The 18,019-nt window shown below is 32.1% G+C and overlaps 2 non-coding genes across 2 annotated transcripts; one reads left to right on the forward strand and one right to left on the reverse strand.

Annotated features, from left to right (window-relative positions):
• Positions 1–10,272: 10,272 nt before the first annotated feature.
• On the forward strand, positions 10,273–10,345 carry TRNAV-UAC (transfer RNA valine (anticodon UAC)). The gene has a single exon. It is a non-coding gene; the product is annotated as a tRNA-Val (tRNA).
• A 7,072-nt stretch (positions 10,346–17,417) lies between these two features.
• TRNAG-GCC (transfer RNA glycine (anticodon GCC)) lies at positions 17,418–17,488 on the reverse strand. The gene has a single exon. It is a non-coding gene; the product is annotated as a tRNA-Gly (tRNA).
• Positions 17,489–18,019: the final 531 nt, after the last annotated feature.

The raw sequence follows: 18,019 nt of genomic DNA on the forward strand, positions 1-18,019 counted from the left end.
CATATTACAGCAAGGAGTTCTTTTTCAATTGTACTGTAATTACATTCTGCTGTATTCAGTGTCCGTGATGAATATGCAATTGATAAATCACTACCGATGGGTCCTTGGGATAATATGACCCCAATAGCGAAATTAGAAGCGTCCGTTGTGACATTGAAAGGTTTCGAGAAGTCCGGGTATTGTAAAATTGGATCATTCATTAAAATTCTTCTACAACTTTCGAAGCTTTCTATGAATTCGGGTGTTTGTTTAATTTGTTTGTCTTTCTTTAAACACTGAGTTAGAGGTTTTGTTATTTTCGCAAAGTTATTTATGAATTTTCGATAGTAACCGATTAGTCGTAGGAATGATTTTATTTCTTTCGCTGTTTTAGGAAGTGGAAATTTTTGGATAGCCATTATTTTCTTTGGGTTTGGTTTGATACCTTCTGAAGTTATTACATGACCTAAAAACTCTACGGTTTTACATAAAAATTCTGATTTATTTAATTGAATTTCAAGTCCGGCTTCTTGTAATCTTTGGAATACTAAGTTTAGGTTACTAATATGTTCCTGTAATGAAGTAGAAAATATTATTATATCATCCATGTAAACAAGGCAAATTTTATTTTGTAGATCCTTCAGTATATTGTCCATGGCACGTTGAAATGTAGCTGGAGCATTCCTCAAACCAAAAGGCATTCTAGTAAACTCGTAGTGACCATTTTCTACATTAAATGCTGTTTTTGGGATGGAATCTGGGTGCATTTCGATTTGGTGAAATCCGGATGCCAAATCCAAGGTGGTAAAGTATTGACTTCTGCCAAGCTTGTCGAGAATGTCCGTTATGTTCGAGATGGGGTATCTATCTTCGATTGTTTTTTCGTTTACTTTTCTATAATCAACTACTACTCTCCATTTCTGCTTTCCGCTTGCGTCGATTTTTTTCGGTACGATCCAGATCGGTGAGCTCCACGGCGATTGAGATGGTCTGATGATTCCGTCTTCCAACATTTTGTTGATTTGCTTTTCTACTTCTGGTTTATGAATGTAAGGGTACCTATACGATTTTGTGTGAACTGGGATTTTTTCGGTTGTTTTTATTTCATGTTTCACTTTATTGGTGAAAGATAATTTGTTATCCGATTTATGAAAAATATTTTTAAAGCGATTTATTACTTTTTCTAAGGATTGTTTCTCTTCTGTTTGAGTGATCTGTTCTCAAGTCTTTCAAAGTGAACTCGGTTAGTTTATAGGCAGAGTCGTTGTTATTATTTTCATTTAATATTTCTTCTAATGAAAAACATTCAAAGTGTGTGTCGCTGAAATGTGTCGCGAAAGGTCTGAGGAAATTCTCGTCGATTTCAATAATTTTCGTTGGGGGTTCTGTGTTTATAATTTCTATTGTGGTTAAACCATCTTTCACTTGAATCAAACTTTCTGGAATAATTAATGTACCGTTATTTTTTTCTAATTGTGGAATTATTAGTTCCATATCAGGAATATTTGTTTTTATTCTTTTCATAATAGAAGAACAAGGTGGTATTTCTAATTTTTGAGTGTTGAAATCTTCTCGGTAATGTAGAGGAATTTGTACTTGATTGTTATAAAGAATCCTGTTGTGTAAATCAAGATTTAATTTCATTTGTCGTAGATCTCGTATGCCTATAATTCCATCGAAATAATCATGGAAATCAAATAAAACAAATTCTAAAGGGATTTTAATCGGGAAAAATTCGGGAAAACTTTGAATTCTAGCTTTGAATTGTGATTTACGTGTGCCTGCACAAGTTACAATAGGTGTATTATGTCGTGTAATTGTCTCAGGGAAATATTTTTCGGCTATATAAGGTCTTAAGAGAGAAGGGTGGCAACCGGTATCAATTAAAAGTTTGATTGGTGGATTTTTCATTTGAATATATGGCAAAGAATTAGAAATGATATTATTCAAATCTATGACGGTATTGGAAAATATTCTGCTGTGTGAAAATCCTGAGTTTCTCCATGAGTATTCTGTAAATAGTCATCAGAATTTGTATTGTCGTTTCGTACGTCTCTATGGTATGTATTTTGTCTGGGGAGTGACTCGGCATTATAAAGCTCTTCTGATATGAAATTTGGTTGTCCTCGTTATTGGAAATAATTATTTTGTCGAGTATTTTGTATAGTGGGTGTACGAGATGTGGTTGACATAAGTGTGGGTTTATTTGTAGGTTTTGCAGAATTTCTTGGGTCAAATACGTTTTTAGGTTTACCAAAAACTTGGAAATTGGTGTGGTATTGACGTGGGATTTGTCGTGGTTGAATATTAATTGGTTGACTAGGAAAAGTTTGTCTAATAGTTTGGGGTTCGTAGAAATTTTGTGTTGGTCTTATTTGTCGTTGATCGACGTTGTACGTATTGTCAAGTCGATTATAAAAGTTTCGATTAGGTTGGCGGAAATTGTTATTTTTATTATTAAATGTACCTCTGTTTGTGTGATTATTCGTTCGTAGTCTGTTTCTATTTTCACTTTGTGAAAGATTTATCCTTTGTTCATTGTGAAAATATCTATAAACGACTTCGCTAGCTTGTGCTAAATTTTGTGGGTTTCTAATGTCAAGTAAAAGTCTAAGTTTGTCGTCTGAATTCGCCATTAAGACATCGAGAGCATTTCCTTCTGCTTGTTCCATCAATAAAACTTTACGAGGTTCGGGAACTGATGTATCTGACGTGATTTTAATTTCAAGTCGCGTTTTCATTTGTTTTATTTTTTCAAGAAAATCTAAAATATTTTCATTTTTGTTAATCGCTAGATGGAGAAAATCACGAGTTAGTGTTTGTCTGTCAATTCTATCTCCGTAATGTTCTCTTAAAGCTGTACGAACTAAAGGCCAGGTAGTCAAGTCAGGTCTACACATAAGAAAATTGAAAACGTCATCTTTCAATTTTGAGCAGATTGCATTAAACGTAGTCATTCAAATTATTGTCATTTGTACGACCATAATTATTGAAAAAATTATCACACCTTTTAATGAAGCTTTCTAATTGATAAGCATCACCTGAAAATATAGGTAAAAAGTCTGCGATAGCTTTTGCCGCTTGAATTGTGGGAGTTTGAATATTTACTTGTCCTGGTGTAATGGACATGTTTTCTAAGAGATTGGACAATTCTTCCGTTTTAGAGAATTAGTTTCAAACTCCAGTTAAATACGAGTACCTAGAGCGTTTTGAAAAATGATTTTCGCGTTGAAAAGTCACTATAACGCTATCAAATGTTTCAATATTATTTTGTAAAAATATGATTTTATACGAAAAGTTTTCAAAAGTAATTCAAATTCAGCACTTTTTGCAAATATACAAGATGAAATACAGGAAAATAAAGGAAACTCAACACTTACTCAGAGTACCTTCTTTGTCCTGGGATTTGTAGTGTTCTTGATTGGAGATGAATGGTTGGAACCAACGGTGAGGAACGGCGATTTTGCTTCAGTTCTGCCTTCTCCAATCCTACTCCGGCTGCGCCAATTATGTTTTCTAAACAATGGAAAGACTTTTTAAAAACGTTTATTTACACTTATTCAATGAGCTTTAGGACAGAGCCTTCGGCTGCACAATAAATGGAGTCAACTTACTAACTGACTAATCTTGAGAATATCAGAGTTTATATATAAAAAGGAAAAGTGCATTAGATCATTAACGTAAAAGCATTACATCGTTTAGTGTACTTATCTAAGTAACCTATGACATATTTATGAGATTAGTAGTACAATGCGTTATTCATAAGGCTACATACCTCTATCTAATAATAATGATAATAATATACTTTATTGTCATTAAGAATAAATTTTGTGAACAAAGCTTGTGAAAAATAAATACAAATGTAGGTACCTATAGAAATATAAAATGTGAATATAAAAACACCTACAAAAAAAGTAAAGAACATACCTGCACTATTATAGTTCAACGTCGAAATTTTGTATCAACATCGTTATGTACAGATTTGTTCAGAAATATTATCAACACTTATATAATAGACATATAAACATCCCAGCAAACATATCATAAATGGCCCAATAATGGCTAGACAACTTCTGCCCGACAAATATTGAATGGCCCGGTGCCGGCGAGTCATCAATGGGCCAGCCAGCCCGTGTCCCACCGGCCGGCTGCCGGCCGATACAAATGCCATCATTCGCGCCGTTAGTGTCGGCATTGGGCCAGTGCATGGCCACCATCGACACATGCCCGCCAGTTCGGGGCCGTTGGAAACAGCAAGTGATCGGCATGATTATGGTTACTAAAATATGCCATCAATTCCCCACAAGTAGGTATGACATAAAGAAACCACTAAGTATTAACAGATACAAATTTAATTTAAAAGGAATGCATTATTATAATGCCATCACAAATGCCATCATTCGAGCCGTTAGTGTCGGCATTGGGCCAGTGCATGGCCACCATCGACACATGCCCGCCAATATCATATATACAGGGTCCTGCAACAGTGGCGCGGTGTTCCATATCTCTATATAGGAAGCAGATAGGAATCTAATTTTCTATAATATTACCTTATTGCTCAAGCTCGACAAAAATATTGGCGGTCACACAGGGTGTTCGATTTTTTCTGGGCGGATCCCAACTGTGTCTTTTTAAATGGCAACCTATATTTTTTATCGCTTTTTCGGTTTCTTCATAGAAAATAAAATAAACTTTATGTATATCTGCACTTCGAAAATATTGATGGTTTTCGAGATATCTAGCATGACAGGTTTTTTTTTCCAATATTCGTCACTCAGAATATTTGAAATTATAAAGTGGTGCCAAGTCCAGTTGATATTTTTTTTTGGTCGAATATTCTACATTGGTAACTCTCTCAAACGATATACCTGAAATCGACCTGTGATATACAGGGTATGAAAAACCGCTTGCCAAATATTGTAAATGAAAATTTGCAAAATCTTCCTTATATTAAATGGAACACCCTGTATATTATTGATCCATAAGAAGCGCCAACGAAACCTCTAAAAATTTCATTGAGTATTCCCTATGGCTGAGTTCAATAGTTTTTCTTAAATGAGCATTTCTTTCGAAAAATGGTCATTTTTTCAAAGCGAAATCCATTTGACGACTGATAAGAATATACAAAAAATACCCTTTCCTTAAAATATCGCCCATTCCTAAAATTACCTGTTGCTAGATAAACAAGTTGCGAATTACACCACAAAATGGACGTTCTTGAATAGTTACAATAATTTCAAAAATCTCGGAATTTGTGCCATATTCTTTCGGTCTAAAACAACCTTTCAGCGAATGAAATATTTATTGGAAATCAAGTAGTCTGGCAAATGACAGAACAAAATATTTGGCTGCAAATGAATATTGAAATTTTTAGTCAATCGTGAAGTTGAACTGTCGGTATAATTTCATCAGAATGTTGTTATCAAAAAGTGATTTGATTGATATGATTTTCATATTAGGTGAATCAGACAGGAATTGTTTATTGGCAAGTAGAATTTATTCTCAACGGTATCCAGATAGAAGGCATCCAGATGAAAGATCTTTCCGAAAGGTCTTGGGACGATTCGTTGAAACTGGATCTATTAATTATTCCAAACATGAGCGCATCAAGCCAGCTACTAATGAAGATAATGAATTGCAAGTTCTTCTTGCTGTTGGAGAAGATCCTAGTAGGAGTCAACGACAAATTGGGGAAATAGTGGATATAAGTGAGAGATCAGTGCAACGAGTATTGAAGAAACATCGCTTGCATCCATACCACGTTCAGTTACATCAAGAACTACTGTATGCTGATTTCGAGAAAAGAGTGAGATTTTGCAATTGGGCCATGAACAAAATTCGTCGAAACGAATATTTTTTCAATAATATTTTATGGTCGGATGAATCGACATTCCATAAAAATGGATTTGTAAATCGACATAATTACCATTATTATGCGACAGAAAATCCTCACTTATTGAGACAGGTGGATTATCAACATAGGTGGTCGATAAATGTCTGGGGAGGCATCATTGGAGAATATGTAATTGGTCCATACTTTTTTGAGGGACATATGAATGGTGCAATGTATCTCAATTTCTTACGAAATGATTTACCAGGTTTGTTAGATGATATTCCTCTTGACCTCCGCAATATAATGTGGTTACAACATGATGGTGCACCTGCTCACTATTCGGCAGAAGTGAGAGATCATCTAAATGAAGTATTTCCCAAAAAATGGATAGAACGGAATGGGCCTGTACGGTGGCCCGCTAGATCACCAGATTTGACGAAACTAGATTTTTTCTTATGGGGATACATAAAAAATATGGTTTACGTTGAGCCACCAACTTCTCCCGAAAATATGCGACTTAGAATAACGAATGCTTTTCGCAGCATTACACCAGCTGTCTTGCGCAGGGTAGAACAGTCTTTCAAACATAGACTTCAGCTCTGCATTCAAGAAAATGGAAGACATGTTGAACATATTTTATAAAAGTTTCATTATCAACCTTAATTAAACTCTCCCTTTTGTAGTTTTGTAATTTGCCAGTTGACAAATTTGAATATCTAGAACTCAAGCTCTGAATGAATATAATAACATGAAAAAAATAGTTATTTATAATGTTTCTTTCTTTTAACTTGTTTGGTTTGATATTGCACGATTTATGAGTGAAATTCTGCATCCAATGAAAAAATAATTTTCCATTTAGCAAAAAGTGATAGGTACATACATTTATTTCGTTAAAAAATATTTGTTTGGACACCTTCTAATGTACAAAATTGAAACAAGATATCTTTCGTATATTTTTATCAGTCGTCAAATGGATTTCGCTTTGAAAAAATGACCATTTTTCGAAAGAAATGCTCATTTGAGAAAAACTATTTAACTTAGCCATAGGGAATACTTAATGAAATTTGTAGAGGTTTCGTTGGCGCTTCTTATGGATCAATAACATACAGGGTGTTTCATTTAATCTAAGGAAGATTTTGCAAATTTTCATTTACAATATTTGGCAAGCGGTTTTTCATACCCTGTATATCACAGGTCGATTTCAGATATATCGTTTGAGAGAGTTACCAATGTAGAATATTCGACCAAAAAAAAATTTCAACTGGACTTGGCACCACTTTATAATTTCAAATATTCTGAGTGACGAATATTGGAAAAAAAAACCTGTCATGCTAGATATCTCGAAAACCGTCAATATTTTCGAAGTGCAGATATACATAAAGTTTATTTTATTTTCTATGAAGAAACCGAAAAAGCGATAAAAAATATAGGTTGCCATTTAAAAAGACACAGTTGGGATCCGCCCAGAAAAAATCGAACACCCTGTGTGACCGCCAATATTTTTATTTTGTCGAGCTCGAGCAATAAGGTAATATTATAGAAAATTAGATTCCTATCTGCTTCCTATATAGAGATATGGAACACCGCGCCACTGTTGCAGGACCCTGTATATATATATATATATATATATATATATATATATATATATATATATATATATATATATATATATATATATATATATATATATATATATATATATATGGCTTTTTTGGTCTACTCATATAAGGACCTTAAATTTCTACTACTTCACTTTTTGAGTTTATGGTATGTCGAAACCTATTGAGCAATGATAATTATAAACACTTTTCCAGCGCACTAGAACTAGGACACTTTTCTCGACGCGCGTTTCAATAGAACTCCCTTATTAATTATATTGTTAACTGGATATGTAACGTCATTTGATTCATCCTCTAGTGAAACTTCAAACAATGATATTAGATCACTACTTGTGGGATAATCTAAAAAGGGTTTGAGATTTTGTAAATGTTTTCCTTGAATATAAATCAGATCTGCTAGAACAAAAATAGAATTGATTAAAATTATCTTGCAGTTCTTTAAATAAACACAATTATTTCCCATTTCGGTAGTAAATATAAGGCCATTATGTGAGATTTTCTTATAAAACTCACGTTCATCATTAACTTTACTGTAACCATTTCTAACAACAAATGGGTCATCAATTTTTGGTTTACTATTCATTTCTCTTCCTTCTGAAATTCTGTTGACCACTTGTTGTAAAGAGTGATTTGATTTACGAAGCATACGCTTCATAAATGACAAATAATTCTCAAAGTAGAAACAATTAACTTCATTAAGTGATGAGATATGTTCAGCATCCTTGACAATATGAATGTGCGAATGGACATTGTAGACACAAAAAATCTCTGCCATATGTTTGTAACGAATTACTTACAAACGATCTCAATAAAAGTTCTGCAAATTCACTGTACTCGGATTTTAGTGATGACAATAATATTGTTATCCCAAATTTCAACAACATGAAATTATGGAAAATATGATCGGGAAGAATATCACAAAGAAGAGGTGACATGTATAACAAAAAATGTCTATATTCAATAGCTTTCCAATGGTCTAAATCTTTGAGAGTTCTTGGTATTCTACTGAATTCAACTGGCCAAAACTTTTTAAGTTCTTCAATTCTGTTTTCTAACAAATTATATTTTTCAATTTTGAATCGAAAGAGACGACTGCCATCTCTCCACAAATGTAGCAATGTTTCAACTACTCCAAGGCAAACACTATGCATATAGTCAATTGGAAAGCTAGATATCATCCCAATATAAAGCTCACTCAGAGAACTTTGACCTTTATGATAATCCTCATATTTCCCAGAATTAAAGTCCGTATCTGTCCTCAAGGCAGCTTTTAAATCTGGAAATGTCATTTTATGATTGATATAAACCCCTCTAACTAAACAATTATCGCACCCATAATATGCATTGTGACCTTTAGTATTTTTAATGTAAGCTCTAGCAGGGGTATCACAACAAAATGATCGACATAAAATACTAATAATTTGATTTTGAAAAACAATTCCACAATTTAGGTAACTTTTCAGCTCCAAAACAAATTCAGATAAAAACAAATTCAGCGGAGGTTTGCAGGGCCCAGAATAAATTGCAACGGGAAAAGGGGGTTCATTTGGATACTCCACTATTTTACACAAAATGGGCCAAAATGACTCTTTTGTAGTTTTGTGAAATGGCAAACCATCTATGTTAAAGTCAAGGGTGCAATGTTTATAAATATGTTTGTACTTGTCAAAGATTTTCAACAAATTATTTTTCATTCCAAAATAATGAAAATAACCCTCTCCTATTTTTGTCAAACTGGATTTAGATGGTGTTTTCAATAATGTCTGTTGGAAGATCCTTTATTTCGGGTTCAGATTTGAACCATATGTGTCACATTATTTTGTAGTGCCCATGTTTTCAAAAACTCTTTGGAACTAACAGAATTTCTAGCGTTCTGCCCCACAACTACGGTATTTTCAATTGTTGATTCATTATGACCATCACTTTCAGAATGTACACTTTCTTCATAACTAGAATCGAAATAACTGTCTTCACTATTGTCTGATATGTTTTGATTTTGATCGTCGACTCTTCCAATGTAACTTTCAAAACTTTTCCAATCTTCAGAATGATTGGATGTTGTAGGTTGATATTTTTTTACTTTATATGAATCAGATGTTGACATGAATGTGTTATTTTCATTCTCATCCAAAGATGTGTGATTAATGTCACTTCCATTACCTTCATAGTGACAATTTGATGATAATGTAGGTACATCTCTAGCAATCAATTCAGCATTAACAATATTCAATGTGACTTCACTTTTTTTTTTGAAAATCTGTTTGATTGACGTTTGCTTTTTCTTTTCATTTGCGAAGACATAATAAAATAATAACAAAAATTCATTTACTCATCTATGTTGTCCATTTCACTAACTGCACTATAACAATCCGTACCGGTAGGTAGGTATATTTTCGGAGGATGAAATTTTGTAAGTAATTAGGTTCGTTTTATGTTCCAGATGTGCAATAGAAAATAATTTTCAAATATTCCAAGTAAGACGCCATACCAGTCTCGGGAGAAAAAAGCGCGTTTATAAAAATATCTTTAATTATATTCTTCATCTTACATGTCCATAATGTGATCAGTATTGCAACAAAAGTTGCTTAGAAATCCTAGTCAGTGTATCCATTCTCGAACTTATTTTCAAAGAAACATTTTTCGCTCACGAGAAGAGGGATGGCTTCTATCTTCAGGGTAAAAGCAACTTTCAGTACAGGTTTATATTAATTTTCCCTAGAAAGGTCCAAACATTTATACAATGGTTGATTGAAATATTATAAAACATAAATTATTTCTGTCATTTTCATGTTTGCGAAGTTATGATGTGTATATAGTATATTATCCCTAACTTTACCAACTGGTTCCGTAGTGTAGCGGTTATCACGTCTGCTTTACACGCAGAAGGTCCCCGGTTCGATCCCGGGCGGAACCATATTTTTTTCTTTTCTATATCCGTAACATTTCTGCCTGCGGAATATTGTTTGTATCTAAGAAATGACCAACAAAATTATATTTACATAACTATGTATTCAAAGACCGAAGGTAACATGGAATATTGCTGAAATTGCGAAATAGTATTTCAAAAACAATCTATTTTGGTAGATACATGAAAGTGAATGATTTGGTTTTGTAGAAAGTATATATTCGAACTAGTAACCGCAATTTTTGAAATAGAGAACTGAAAATCATAGAAGTTGTGAAAGACGTAGATGTCAAAATTTAAAATTTCATTCATATATATATATATATATATATATATATATATATATATATATATATATATATATATATATATATATATATATATATATATATATATGACAGAATTTGTTCAACTACATAGAATATAGAAACGAATTCTTGTTGAAAATTGAAACATGATATGAGCACTCGTAAATAGTAATAACTTGCTTCGAAACTGTTCATCGCGAGAAATGGTGACTTCCACCTTCTAGGTAAAAGCAAATCCCGATATAGGGTTAGATTTGAAGAATTCAATGCCACAAAAACCAAGGCATCGGTTTTCTCCAAGAAGACAATTGTCTCCGAACCGGATATAATAATGTCAGGTCAGACAATTCTTCGATGAGTATTGTTCGGGGTTGAAATGGACACTAATGTCTTGGCACAATCATGTCGCTGGAATTGCAAACGCTTGAAACACTGTTTCAAACCGAAAAACTGTACACACCTCAGCTACTTTTGATGCTTTATGGAGCTCAAATCAGACTTTCTTTGGAGTATTGTTCTCATGTAAGGAGCTCCGCCCCCAAACATACCCTGAAGTTGCTGGATTCCATTCAGAAAAGAGCCATTCATCTGATTGGAGACACGAACATCACGTGCAACCTTGGTAGCCTGAAACATCGAAGAATGTTTGGAGATTTGTCTATCTTCTGTAGATACTTTCACGGGAAGTGTTCAATTGACTTGGCACATTTGATGCCACCAAGAGCGGTATATATAAAAAATACGGGACGGACTGTGACAGCTCATCCTTTTGAGTTTCAACTCAGTACACCTCGAACTTCACTGTTTAAGAACTCCTTCATCTGGACTACCGCGTTTATGTGAAAGTTGTTTGGACATTTTTTCAATATAATCGTTATTTCTTGTGAAACTTAAGACAAAAGAGAGACCTTCTGAATTGACATTTCAGAATCAAATGACTCAGCTTCATTTGTCAAAGCTACAGCTAAAACATTTCAATATATTGAGTACTGAAATTTCCATCATACGTAATCTGAATGACGAAAATATATGTATTTACTACTTAGAGATAATTTACAAGCCGTCATCTTCGTGAATAGTCTGGGCCACAAGATCCTTTTTTTGAAACTTCTGTCCAAGGGCACCGAAAATTATGATCCAGGGCTCATTCGATTCGGAGTGATCTCTAGCAACTTTTCGAAAAATTTCAAGAGGGGCTCGAGAAAATTGCTAAAGTTATAAATAATTTAGTAAAAAAAAGGAGGAGTTTGGTTTTTGCAAATATCTTGGAAAATATTAAAGATATCCGAAATTTGAAAAAATATCCTTGAAGAGGAGGAAATTTTCTAAAAAAAAGTTCTTTATCCCGGAACCCTATCACAAATATTTATAATTAGTTTAGATTAATTAAAGGCGAAAATAGCGCAAAAACCGGGCAATGCGCGTCTCGCAGCCCACTTTTGTGTAAAAATAAAATCATAATGAAAAGAGAAATGAAAATTTCTGTTTTTTACCACTTTCATTTGTAACTAACGTTACTGCAGTTTCATCCTATACGGACATTTTCAAACTGATACAGTTTGAATACAGTTTCGTCCTATACGGACGAAACTCATACAATGAACTTGTATAAGTTTGAAAATGTCTGTATAGGACGAAACTGCAGTAATGTTAGTTACAAATAAAAGTGGTGAAAAACATAGAAATTTTCATTTCTCTTTTCATTATGATTTCCTACCACGTAGTAACCGCTACATCCATCAATTTATTAAAAAAATCCTCTATTTCTTACACATTTTTTAATATTTCTCTATTTTTGCGTTTGGTGATACATGGTTGTTTTTGGTAGGATTCAAAAAATATACAGTGTCATTCCCAAAGTATGCACCATATTGGACAAAAAGTTATTCTTGATAAAAGTTTGTGCTTCCCCTAAAATTAAACATGCACTAACAAAATACAGTGAAACACACGTTATATACGAGAAGCCTCAAAATAAGTGAAATACTCTCATTTTGAAAAATTTCGGGAAATGTTATTTGGAAATATTGTTCAGCATTGAAAAATACATCTAGATTTGAAGTTATGGCCATATGAGTGAAGTTTTATTTTTTTACCTTTTTTTTAATGGGGACCACGAAAAAAAAATTTGCTAACATGATGAATAGACAGCATCCTGTATACGACGGTTTATTTTGAAAGCCTGTAATATTACGAATTACACAACTACGGTGTTAACCACGGTCAACTTTTTTGAAGAGTAAAATATTTTTCAAATTTTTTGGTGCATCGTTATTTTTATTTTTTGTTAACACCGAAAATTACTCAAAGTTATACAGTATTGTAACAAGAACTCAATATTCAATAATATCAAATCACAAAACATCAAAATAGAACAGGTATTTTGGAACAAAATCATTGATTTTCTGATTATCTCCAGAATATCTGGAGATTATTCTGAAGAATTATTTTGGGCAAGAAAATCTGCAGAAAATCAATGAGTTTGTTCCGAAATACCCAATTCATTTTGATGTTTCGTGATTTGATATTATTGAATATTGAGTTCTCGTTACAATTCTGTATGATTTTGAGTGCTTTTCGGTGTTAACAAAAAAAAAATTGCACCAAAAACTTTAAAAATTATTTTACTCTACAAAAAAATTGACCGTGGTTAACACCATAGTTGTGTAATTCGTAATATTACAGGCTTTCGAAATGAACCGTCGTATACAGGATGCTGTCTATTCATCGTTATAGCAAATTTTTTTTCGTAGTCCCTATGTAACAAAATTGGTAAAAATATAAAATTCTATTCAGATGGACATGACTTGAAATCTTAATGTATTTTTCAATGCTGAACAACTTTTCTAAACATTTCATGAAATAATCCAAAATAAGAGTACTTTTCTCCTGTCTCAAAATCAAATATTGGAAGGCTCCTCTTATATTACGTGTGTTTAACTGTATTTCGTTGATGCATGTTCGGTTTTAGGGAATGCACAAAATTTTATCAAGAATAACTTTTTGTCGAAAAACCCTTAATATGGTGCGTACTTTGGGGATGACATTGTATATGGTAAAAATTAATTTGTTCAAAAAAATTGTTTATTTAGTAAATAAAGAAGATATATATTAAAAAAAAGTTTTTCAGAATATCGAAGAGATATAGAAATTATGATTTTGAAAAAATCGTTCATCAATATTCATATTTAATAAGAAAAAAAATGTTAAGAATGGTAAGGACATCGAGCGAGATTTAAATCGGACATAACCTTGAAATTTATCGAGACAAATAGGGGCGGACCTTATTTCCTTCAAACGATCGCGAGAAGACGTACTGACCGATTCGTCAATTGATGTTTATGAGTATGAGAGAGATGGAGCACTAGAACGCCCAACGCTTCTTACATACAATCGCATTTGCTGCAAACAAAGTTTGGCAATGTGGCATAAGGAGAACGGTATTGAAATTTTATTCATAACATTTCAGGTAGGAACTAGAAAGGGCGATGTTAAATAGCGATCTATTGTTTACACAGCGTAGCTCTATAGACATAAAATGTTTTTCTTCTGTGGTCTATATACGGATAATTCTTCCGAGACTGAAACTTCATTTGAAATAATTTAAACTCTTTCTCCAAGGTATATTTGAATTAACTACTAATATAATAACTCTATTTATATCTTTCCACCAAGGTGTCATTCGATTCGTATTTTTGCCTATAAAGTTTAAGGAAAGGTCCGAAAACGCGACGATAAAAATTACAAAAGTTATAAACAATTGAGTGAAAAAAAATGGGGCTTTAGTTTTTTCTTAATATCTCGCAAAATTTTAAAAATTTTGGGAATTTGAAAAAAGATTTGAAAAGATCAATGAATTTGCGTAAAAAAAAGTCCCGACTCTCGAAACTGTATCTTGATTATTTATAATTTTTACAGAGCCCTGAAAATAGAGCCAAAAGCGGGTAGTCTGGCTTCTGCGCGCCTTTCGTCACTCTGATATAAAAACAAAAAAAATCATTTAAACATATTAAATGTAAATATTAAGAAATGACAAAATTCATGTAATGTTGAGATACATCAATAAACAATAATGCGCAGTCAAAAAATGTTTATCCCAATTTTAAAAATTATAAATTTGTTAATTAATAACTTTTTCTGAATTGAAAGTTGATATATAAAATTATTATTGTTGCTTGAAAATGTGTTTGTAATTTAACAATCGTTTTTTGGAACTAAATATCGAAATTAAGGAACGGTTTTTTTTAATCATAAATTCTATTGATCTTCAAGGTTTGGAAAAAACTTTTTTTAAATTCTTTTTCTAATTGTTTATTTAAAAAAATTTTTGTTATAAACAATTTTTTTTTCATTTATTCTATTTTTATAAAACTTTTAATATTGTGATATTAAAAAAAACACATATTTACTTTTATCCTAGAACAAAGTATTGAAAAACAAAATAAAAAAAAATTCGTTCATAACACTTTTTTTTAATAAACAATTGAAAAAAGAATAAAAAAAAAGTAATTTCAAAACCTTAAAGAACAATATAATTTATGATTTAAAAAAAACGGTTCCTTAATTTCAAAATTTAGTTGCAAAAAACGATTGTTAATTATCAAACGCATTTTTTAGCAATAAAAAATTTTTTTTTAAGAAACCATTTTTTTCTATAAATCATGATTTTTTTCAATTAACATAATGCAAAAAAAAATTTTCGAATTGCTTATAAACAATGTATTTGTTTATGATAAATTTATTAACAATAGCTGTAAAAAATTTAAAAAAAAATATTAATTAGTTTTTAGCCATGAGAAATTGAAACAATGAAAAATTAAAAAAAAATTGTATTGTATTTTTTATAAAATTATAATTTTCAATTGTTAATAAAAAAATAGAAAATATCAATTTTTTCATTTTGGCAACGGCAATCAATTTTTTTGCCCATTAAGGATAACTTCACGAAAGGAAAAAAATGCCAGGTTAGTTTAATAATTATAGGGATTTTTATATTGACTTTCAATTCAGAAAAAGTTATTAATTAACAAATTTATAATTAACGTTAAAATTGGGATAAACATTTTTTTACTGTGGATTATTGTTTATTGATGTATCCCAACATCACATGAATTTTTTCATTCCCTAATATTCACATTTAATATGTTTAGATAATTTTTTTTTGTTTTTATGTCAGAGTGACGAAAGGTGCGCAGAAGCCAGACTACCCGCTTTTGGCTCTATTTTCAGGGCTCTGCAAAAATTATAAATAATCGAGATACAGTTTCGGGAGTCGAAACTTTTTTTATGCAAATTCATTGATCTTCTTAAATCTTTTTTCAAAATTCCAAAATTTTGAAAATTTTCCGAGATATTAAGAAAAAACTGAAGCCCCATTTTTGTTTCCACTTAATTGTTTATAACTTTTGTAATTTTCATCCGCGCGTTTTCGGACCTTTCCTTAAACTTTCTAGGCAAAAATACGAATCGAATGACACCTTGGTCGTAATTTTTGGACAGGGCTGAAAAATGTTACAAAAAAAAGTACATGTGAAGTAGACTACTGCTTGATATGCTGATGAGTTATTTAAGATCGAATATTCTTAATCCCATCGATCTACCTGCTTTAGAATTTTCATTTCTTCGACCTCATTCCACTACAGAGTAACTACGACCCTGCTGAAAAGGCAAAAGTAAACAAACCGTACAAATTCCAGTGTGATGTTGCCAACGCTATTTCATACGATTTTCAGTTTAGGATTCTGTCGTGGGGCAGCACCTTCCGATAAGAAATTTCAAAATACTCCAATTTCAATATGCCGGCCAAATGAAACATTATATGGAAAAATGTTTCGAGCAAAATGTGTCTATTTTTAGATGTAGTATCCCGCTGAGTCAATATTTTTTTCATAAGGTCCCATATTGACGTTTCAAAATATTTTTTTTCGCGAATATGAAATATTCTTTAACTCAGCGGGATTCTCTGTGTATATAGGAAAGTTTTTTCCGTATAATTTTTTTTGCTAAAATTCATCATTTTCTCGTGGAATTCTAAATTAGATTTCAGTATGACGCGCTCACTCCTTACGACTCGTGATCAACAAATGCGTTTTTAAGGAATAAAACATTTTTATTCAAAAACGATTTCGTTTTTAAAAATCATAATATTCATCACTGATAAAAATCCCCCAAAAATTTTAAAATATGTTATAAACAATACATTCGTTTATAACAAAACAAATAATTTTTATTGTTCAACCCTCCGTATCGGTCAACGTGTGCGGGACGCACATTGCTTGCTTTTTGCGCTATTTTCGCCTCTGAATTAAAATTATAAATATTGGTGATAGAGTTCCGGGAGATGGTATTTCTTCACGAAATTTACTCCTCTTCAAGGATCTTGTTTCAAATTTCGGATATTTTTAAAATTTTCCGATATTTTTGCAAGAAACCAAACCCCCCTTTTTTACTAAATTGTTTATAAATTTTGCAACTTTTTCGAGCCCCGCTTGGAAATTTTCAAAAAGTTGCTAGAGGTCATTCCGAATCGAATGAGCCCTGGATCATAGTTTTCGGTGCCTTCGGACACAAGTTCCAAAACAAGGATCTTGTGACCCAGACTATGAAGCTATAGCTATCCACTTACTCGACAGACTGGTATAGTAACGATTACTCATGATTAAAATCTGATTCCAATGATATGATAATACCACATGACCTCATGGCTTTGTGAATGAAAATGAGATTATACGAGGATATAACTGTTACCAGAAAAAAAATAATGTAAGAAAAAATGCATCGGCCGGGAATCGAACCCGGGCCGCCCGCGTGGCAGGCGAGCATTCTACCACTGAACCACCGATGCCTTGTTTAATATCCATATAAATCAATAGAATCCAGTGTTCAATACTATAATAAATCAACATTTCTCACATGATTCAACTCATTGATTAATTTCCATTGCTGATCACAGTTATTCTATATTTTTACAGATGAACACCATTGAATTTTTTCAATATAGGTACATTTTTTCCCATTCTTTGATGTTTTTCCTCCTAACTAATCTCAGTATTTTGGTCTTCATTATTTTTTGTTTATTTCATTTTTTAATCTTTTCATTTATATATATTTTCTCAAATCTTCTCACTTTTTCTTCATTTAATGGAAACCTGAACCTTCAAGATTCACCAAGAAAATTGTCACCAAATTTATATATTCTTTAGGATTAGTAGGATTACCAATGTATTTAATTCTAATGCTTTCAGTATTTTTTTAGTGATGCTATTCGATATTGTATAAGTGGGTAGCTATTGACTGACATCCCAATATTAACGTAGAGCCGAAGTTACTGAGATATGTAGGTAGTTCTTTGTACAGCGTTAACCTTCCGATCAGT

This window comes from Leptinotarsa decemlineata, unplaced genomic scaffold (assembly GCF_025532065.1).
Source record: "Leptinotarsa decemlineata unplaced genomic scaffold, Ldec_3_MD MMD2_tig00026317_RagTag_RagTag, whole genome shotgun sequence".
In the NCBI taxonomy this organism is placed as follows: Eukaryota; Metazoa; Arthropoda; class Insecta; order Coleoptera; family Chrysomelidae; genus Leptinotarsa; species Leptinotarsa decemlineata.